Below are 8,716 nucleotides of genomic sequence, written 5' to 3'. Positions count from 1 at the left end.
AGTGGTAGAGTACTTGCCTAGCATGTGTGAGGCACTGGGTTTGATTCTCAGCACTGCATATAAATAAATGAATAAAATAAAGGTTCATCAACTTCTAAAAAATATTAAAAAATATATTAAACAACTTTCTGTGGACTTGGTTGGATGCAGCCCAGCGTGTGACTTAGCATACAGCTTGACACATACTGGCAGTATGTATTCAATTAATTCCGGTATTTGTCATTTTTTTAATGACAGAATAATGCATAGCTAAGATAAAATGGGAAAGGTCAAGTTAGCTATTCAGGTATTTTAACCAACATAAAAACACAATTTTGTTTTTGTTAAATTTACAAAGGGATGGGGAAGAAAGAAACAGGAGAAAAGAAGTGGGTACAGGGCATACATTATACAGACTGGTCATCTTTATTAGCCAAATTATACAAATACTCTTTCATTCTTTTAAACAAAAAGATAATGAACTGGTTGTGGTAGCACATACCTGAATTCTCAAGCTACTTAAGGCAGGAGGATCACAAGTTCGAGGCCAACCTTGGCAACTTAGTAAGAACTTGTCTTAAAATAAAATAAAAAGGGATAGGGATGTAGCTCAGGTGCAGAACAATTACCTTACCATGTATTCTTGCTAGGCCTGGGTTTAAATCCAGTAAAACACACACACACACACACACACACACGAAGACTTACTACTTTACAAAGTGTTTCATTAAAGAAACATAGCATAATGTTTGAAAACATGGGATTTGAATTTTAATTCAAAGGAAGTCACTAATCTACCCTTGACTAAGTCATTTGTAAAAGTGCAAATATTTTCAACTTTATTGGTTAGTGTGATACAAAAATGAGGTAATGCATATAAAATGTTCAACGTATTTATGCCTAGCAATGGTAAACAATAGTCTTAGGATTATTATTATTGCTATTATTATTAAGCATAGTTGAAAGAAATGGAACATAAAGGTGAAAATATATAGCCTTTTCCTGTAACTAAAGAACATTTAAGTAATACAAAATACCTTAGGAATATGAAGGAATGAAAGACTTTCTGATTTAGAGGATCAGACTGTGTTTCAGGAGAAAAGACATTTTCTGTAGACCCTTGAGGAAAGGTTTAATTCTACATATAGAGATGAGCAGGAAGCATTGGTGCTATGGTGGCTACAAGTGGGAGAGAAGAGAATTGGATCATAAGCTTCAAAACATGGGGAAAGGAGGGCATGTGTCTTAGTCCATTTCTGCTGCTATAACAAAATAACAAACACAGGGTAATTTACAAATAGTAGAAATTTATTCCTCATCATTCTGAAGGCTTGGAAGTCCAAGATCAAGGTACTGGCAATTTCAGGATCTGCTGAGCATTCAGTATCTCTTCCAAGATGGCTCTGAATGCTGCCTCCCACAGAGGAGAGGAACACTGTTTCCTTATGTGTCAGAAAGAACAGAAAGCTTAAAGGGGCATTGGGTGAATCTTTCAATCTCTTTTTTAAATTCCAATTTTGAGAACTGTGCCTTCATGATTTAATAACTTTTCAAAGGCCTCACCTCTTAATATCCCACTGGCAATTAAGTTTCAGTCTATAAATTTGAGGTGACACATTCAGACCATAGCAACAGGAGAGTACAAGTCATGTTTGGATTATGACTAATAGCATGGTTTGGCACCACTATAGATTTACTGAGGAGGCCCAGGGGAATGAGACATGGAAAGTGGAAGACTAACCCATGAAGGAAGGTCTCAATAAGGAAGGCTATACAGCCTTTGGGACAGGCAATGAGGTGCAGTGAAAGGGTTTTGAAGCAGAGCAAGATAGTGAGATGATGAAAGTAGAGCAGGCACTATTAACTATCTCCCCAGTAGTCATCCCTTCTCTGATTTCATAACTTTAATAGATGATGACCATCAATCCTGACAATGTAGCACAAGTCTTAGCAGTGAGCCATGAGAGAAGTCTACTGTGTGCTTGTGTGGGAGTGTTTAAAAGAGAAAGACCCAAGTCAAAAATCCTCTTGCTACTTCCTTCTCCATCTGTTTTGCCTTGCTGAACTCATCTGTGGATTCTATTGTATACAGATGGGGATACATGAGAGCTTTGCCAGAAATCTTGGCTCCACAAGGACACATCTCATTCACGCACAGAGAATGACTAACTAGGAAGATTCAGGAAGGGTAGATTAGAGACTTCCTTTGAATTAAAATTCAAATCCCATGTTTTCAAACATTATGCTAAGAAAAACAGTTCAATTATCAAAAACCCAGGAAGACTGGATTTTTGATAATTGAACTGTTCAATCAATTCTGGGTCCACCTACTCTGGATGGCTAAATAAAAGGCAGATACATTATAATCGAAATCTCAATTGGTCATGTTTTCTGTTACTTGTGGATACTACCTTCTAACTAATGCTGAGAAAGATGTTTTAAGAAGGTTTATAAGGCATCAATAGCAATGGATTAAAGAAATTAAAAATATTATTGGGTTCCCTGCAGCCTTCGCAGCATCCTTCAGCTGCACTCAAGGAGTACTCCCTGGTCCAAGTGGGCAACATGCCAGTGTTTTCAGTGATGTCCTTACCTCCATCCCAGAAGACAGGGAAGAGATAAGTTAGCTCCTCAATCAGATGGGGAAGCACAGTTCAATGGATACAAAATACAAGAATAACTTATTTGCATGTGAGCAAAGCAGACGCCACCCTACATAAGAAGAAGCCTGGCACTGATATGCCAGTACAGGATGATCCTTTTTATTGATTCCTTTAGCCACATCCCCAGCCCATATAATATCCAGATCATCCAGCTCCTCCATCCTGCAGGCTCTGTACTGCACATACAGCATGCTGGAGAGGGTGGCCATCAACCTCTTCCTCTACCTTCAAAAGAAGGAGTTCCGAAGCATCTAACCTACACAGCCCCTTTTGTTTACCACATCAAGTTGATTACTGCAAGAAGACATTGGAGCCATCCTGAGTTACCCGGGCTAAGTGCCTGAGTTGGGGGCTATGCATAAGCTCAAGATGCTGGTGGAGACCCACTAGGAGAAGGTGGTCTCCTTTGAGCTCTTTCTGGTCAAGGTTGAGTGTCAGCAGTTGCAAATCCACTCATAAATCAAGAACAAAGGCTGCTCAGAGCCGGAAGTTGAGTTGTATACTTGAGCAGCACAGAGGACATGCAGGACTGTTCAGATGGGCTGTGATGGCTAAGGGCAGGGATCTCCTGATCATGTCAATGACCTGTGTTGTACTCCAGAGGTCCTCCAGTGAGTGGGTAGCTAAGGACTACTACTAGCCTCATGTTGCCAAGCCCTCCAGGTCAGTAGATGCCTGTAAGACTACTGAGAGAATAGGAAGCTACCCTAAGAGGCCTCATTGAGCTTATGAAAGGAGGCAGTGGCCACATACTTGGTGGAATGACCTGAAAGATGAGATCATCCACTCTTTCTCCTCACCCTTAACCTTGTCCACTTCCCCAGATGAACCTTGCAGTAACTTCCTCCAACAATGGCTCCACCCCTGCTGCCCAGCACACACTTTCCACTCAGGAAGACATGGATCTGTAGATGATTCAGAATCCAGGGCCAGTCCTACAGGCAGGATGCTCTGCAGCTGGATGTGTGCCTCGTTGAAATGATGCCCACCTCGAAGTCCAATCCCTCCACCTATGGCCACCTCCCACTGTGGCTTCTGCAATTGCCCAGGTGCTATGAACAGTTTCACCCAGAGTTCAAAAGTTTCCTGTGATGCCTGTGTCAGTGCCTACCATTATGACCCCTGCTGCAAAAAGTGAGCTGCACCTTTCTGCTACACCTGGTTTCCTGGTGAAGTAGTATTGATGCATTGATCAGAAGCAGAAAGCTGCACTTTACTATGTGTTGGTGGGGATCTAGTTGGCTGAACCCACATGAGAGTTCACTTAAGTTCGCTTGTTTTAACTGATGGCTGATTTGTCATCTAGTAGGGGAGAGAATGGCACTTCTATTGGGATTCTTTTTTTTTTTTTCCTATTCATATTGAATTGATATTTATTTCAGGACATGCCATGTCAAAATAAAACAAGAGTCAATTCTTGCTTTTAACAATAATATTGTATTACAAAAGTATTTTATAACTTCATCTCATCCTTGAGTATAAGTTACAGGTAAGTCGACTAATGATCATCTGAAAGTATTTCTCTATTCAGATCCATAATCCATGTACTCTATGAATATTAAAAGGTGACAAGTGAGAAGTGGAGGAGGAAGAGGACTAGAGGGGAAAAAGGTTTTTCCATTTAAGGATTTTGTAGCAATAAGAAGATGAGGAAATATAAAGTTATTTTTGCTGTCTTTTCATTTTTATTCTGTATCATAAGTAATGCTTACTTACAACACAAATTCAACAAGCTATTCCTGAGCTGTGACTCAGAAATATTTTCTCCCTGTGAATTATATATTTACAAATGTATTTATTAACTCACACAGCAATCTCACAATAACTAGTAAAGATTAAAAGGGGCACTCCTAGTATATTTGCTTTCAGTATTTTAAAGAAAATATATATTGCCATTGTGATGAACCTCTAAAAAGAGTCACCAAAACATCTAAAAATTAAAAAACCTTAAATAGGCAAAGAAATAATTATAACCAAAAAAGAGATTAACTGTATCTTAAATCACTAGTTCATTACCCAAACAATATAAATTTAATAAAAAGCAAGACCTGCTTGAAAGACCCAAGACTTAAAAAATGCTAACAAATAAGGCATATGTCTGCATAATATTGACTTTTTAAAAAATATCTTTATTTTTATGTGGTATTGAGGATCGAACCCAGTGCCCTACGCATGCCAGGCGAGCGCACTACCTTTAGCCACATCCCCAGCCCATATAATATTGACTTTTATTTCCATTCTATCCTTTCCATTTTCAATATTCTTATCTGCCTCTAGAAGTTTATAAGAAAATTACTTCCATTATAAATGTGACCTCAAGTGTCCAGAGTCAAGTATTTGCTATTCTGAGAGGGTTCTTTTGTTGGTAAGTATCACCACCTATCCTAGCTGGTGACCTAATGCTCGGTTCATAAAATCTGATTATTCTAATAACTTAAGAAAACAACAAAGAAACATGCAAACACACAGAAGTAACTTTTCAATATTTCGGAGAAGGCTCTGTGACCTTAAGTGTCTGTGGAAAGAGAGAGAGCCACCAGAATTCTTTATTCTTATATAGGGAACATACCGAGGGAGTTTCCATGGCACTATCCAGACTGAAGGAAATAATTGGTCAGTGTCCGGGCATCAGGACTTAAAAGCATCTGCTTCCGTGGCAGCTCCTGACAAGTAAGCTTTAGATATCATTATTTCTATTATAGTTTTTACCATGTCATCAAATATAAATTCTTCCACTGTTTCTTCTTAAAGGAATCCAACTTTTACAATGCCTTGCTTGCATAGCATTTTAAAAAAGAAAACCCAAACAAAATTTATTGCTTAAAAGGATGTGTTGTTGTTTTTTAAACAATCAATAACTTTTTAAACAACTTTAAAAACCTTGGTAGAAAGAGTAAATTGGTACTGTATGATTTTACCATGAGTAACTTAACATTAAAAAATCTATTCTAAAGGGGAACAAAGGGAATGGAGTGGGATGGGAATGGGAAAAATGTATGGTCAGGCAATGGGGACCAAAAGGAGGAAGATTTAAAAAGGCTGCTGAACAAGGCTTTATTGAGATTTCACTCCCGGGATGACCCTCAGACCAACAGCCTGAAGAGGCTGGACCAGAGGGGAATTTTTATTGGGCTTAGGGCAGGAAGCAAGGACTTGGGACCAGAAAAGGGGGTTTTAGAGTCCCTTGTCCTACTGGAATTGGTGGTGGTGGGAGCTGTCTAAGATCTAGAATTGGCCAGGAGACCCAATTGACAGGCAGTTCTGTTGGCGCCTGATTGGTGCTTCTCTCTCTCTCTCTCTCTCTCTCTCTCTCTCTCTCTCTTCTCTCTTCTCTCTCTCTCTCTCTCTGGCTCTTGGAGTTTTGTTCCTCAGCCACCTTTATCAACCTCACAAAAAAACAGTAGAATGAATCAGATATAACTTTCCTGTGTTCATATATGAACACACGAACAGTGAAACTCCATATCATGTACAACCACAAAAATGGGAAGTTATACTTCAAATGTGTATGATATGTCAAAATACATTACATTGTCATGTATAACTAAAAAGAACAGATGAAAATTTTTAAAAAAAATCTATTCTGCAGGACTTGGTTACTTTTTTCTCCTGGAGTCTAATAAAGCACACGTGAAAGCATCATTTTGTTTTGGTCAGAAATAAATTTACGTTCCTTTAATTGAAGTACTCAGTATGTTCACTAGGACTCCTTTTGATGATACAGCAGAGCACTTTCCTCATTCAAGCACAGCCATCATGATAAGTTGAGTTCTGATCTCAAAGGTTTGAGTAATTTATATCAATGCTCAAGAATAATTTTGGACCACATTGGTCCACGATCTAGAGCAAGTGACTATCTGCAAAACTGAAGGACATTCCAATGGGTTTGGCTGCTTTGCATCTCTTGTTTGTTTTGTGGGAGGGGAATAAGGAATTCAGGTAAGAGTGAGGTGAGAAAAACGGGGAGAGATTAAGTAGGTAGGCAAACACTGCTGTGAACATACTGCTCCTTAACCAAGCCATGCTCACACTGTTGAGATTTCCATCATTTTAAAGTAGAGTATCACAACACTAAAAAAAAAAAAAAAAAAACTTTGACCATTAGATGTATTTTCCTGTCATTTAACACTTGGACATGCTGTAATCTTTTGGCTTTTTGTAAAATATAAATAATAAAGACACTGATGTTTTCTTTGTGCTTCTGAGGCTAAATGATCATCACCACTAGACAAGCAGCAATGCTGAACGTAATACGTTATTACTGAAGGGAACAGGTTCAAGCCAATATCCACAAGAGGGTTGAAGATGCCATGAGAGATTAGCAGGAACAACCTCCTTCGTTGGGGCTTTGCCAGTTTTATGTCAATCATGTCTTCTCTGCTTCTGTCCTGTGTGCTTTCCATTCCAGGCAAAGCTGTTGCTTTACATTGTATCCTGCTTTTGCATCGGTTGAAATAAAGATAACATTCAGCTCTTTGGCCTTCCTCTTTTGCTCCTCAATGGATACTTGGCTCTTGTTAGCAAGATCTATTTTATTTATCAACGTGATGATAACATCATTTCCTCCGGTTCTGACATCAATCCATTTTGTAGTTTGCTGGAATGAGTTAACATTTGTGTTATCGTAAACTACAGCTGCAGCAGTCACAGCTGTAACTGGGAATGAGGCTACGCAAACGTCGCAGTGTGCCACAGCTGCAGCCTGATCGTTAGATACTTCAAAGAACATTGTTTTTGATAAAAAGTCAACATCAATTGTTTCCTGAAAAGTGTTGTCAAAACTGCTATATATGACTCTGGTGATTAAGGATGTTTTCCCAACGTTTGGCTCTTTCAGGAACACCAACTTGAACTTTTCAGTCTGCACCGTGGTGGACGTGACGGAGTGAGAGGAGCTGCCGCCCCCTCGGGCCCCAGACTGCGCAGGTCCGAGGCGCACGCTCACGGGCGGCGGGCTCGCGCCCAGGTCGCCCCGCTCGCTCCAAAGGCTCGCCCACTCAGCAGGTTGGGCCTAGGCCGGCGTAGCTGCCTGGGCCTTGGTGCTGCGGATGAAAGGTCCCAGACGTGGCTGCGTCTCCGGCCCCAGCACTCTCTGCTTCTCTCTCCCCTGTATCCCTGCAGGGCGCTTAGGGAAGCTAAGCCTTGGGAACCCAAGCACACCCCTGGCTGACTCCGACCTCGTGTTTCCCAGTGGCTGACCTGGTTGGGTGCTAGGCGACTGAACGCGGAGGGGGCGTTGGCTACCTGCTGTGGGCAGTCCAGTGGCCCTTCAGAATGGCTTCTTTGCCCGGCTCCATAGAGGACGAGAGAGTTCGACCTGGAAAGGTCACCTCCGGATGCACACCTGAATCAGCGAGCTAGAGGCCTGCTGGCTTGTGAAATGAGCCCTCCTTCCATATTGGGCCTCTCCTGAGGGCTCATCCCTTTGGCCTTCTTGTTCCCAAACACAGAGATCCCCAGCTAGAAACCCCGCCTCCCCTCCTCTGTCTCTGCAGGTGTCAAAGGTGAACCAAGTCCAATATTAGCTGAAGGTCCTCTTGTTGCCACCACAGCTCAGTCCACCGGTGGTACCTGTGAACTTCACCCCACCATATTGAAATGCGGACCTCCCACTGCAGAACTGACTTCTCCCCTTTCTGTTGTTTGCACATGTCCCTCTTACTATACTGTAAATAGGTATTTGAGATTTATTTTAAAATATTGAATTTTCGATATTTTAAAAAAATTATTGAATGCAAGTTGTTAGATTAAAACTAATATACAGTGCTTTGTGTGAAAAATGTTGCTCATCTTATTCCTCATAAAACTTGTATGAGGTAAATACTATCAATATTCATTTTCTAGGCTTCTTCTTTTTTTTTTTTTAAATATATAAAATGGTGGCCTTCATGAGCTCAACTTAATTCATTCAATAAACTTTTATTGAGCATTGACTAAGTGCCAGGTAACAGTCATGGATAGGTGATAAAAATTTTCTCAATAACACAGGCTTAGTAGATAACAGAATATTTAACCAAGTAGTCTGGCTTTAGAACTTGTGCTCCTAACCTTTGATATATGTTTAATTTACACAC

At 40.4% G+C, this 8,716-nt stretch overlaps 2 pseudogenes; one reads left to right on the top strand and one right to left on the bottom strand.

The window, feature by feature from the left end:
- The first annotated feature begins 1,722 nt into the window (after window positions 1-1,722).
- LOC107153276 lies at window positions 1,723-3,624 on the top strand (annotated as a pseudogene).
- A 3,336-nt stretch (window positions 3,625-6,960) lies between these two features.
- On the bottom strand, window positions 6,961-8,293 carry LOC107153274 (annotated as a pseudogene).
- Window positions 8,294-8,716: the final 423 nt, after the last annotated feature.

This window comes from Marmota marmota, unplaced genomic scaffold (genome assembly GCF_001458135.2).
Source record: "Marmota marmota marmota unplaced genomic scaffold, marMar, whole genome shotgun sequence".
NCBI lineage: Eukaryota > Metazoa > Chordata > Mammalia > Rodentia > Sciuridae > Marmota > Marmota marmota.
This window is presented reverse-complemented; position numbering and strand designations above follow the sequence as displayed.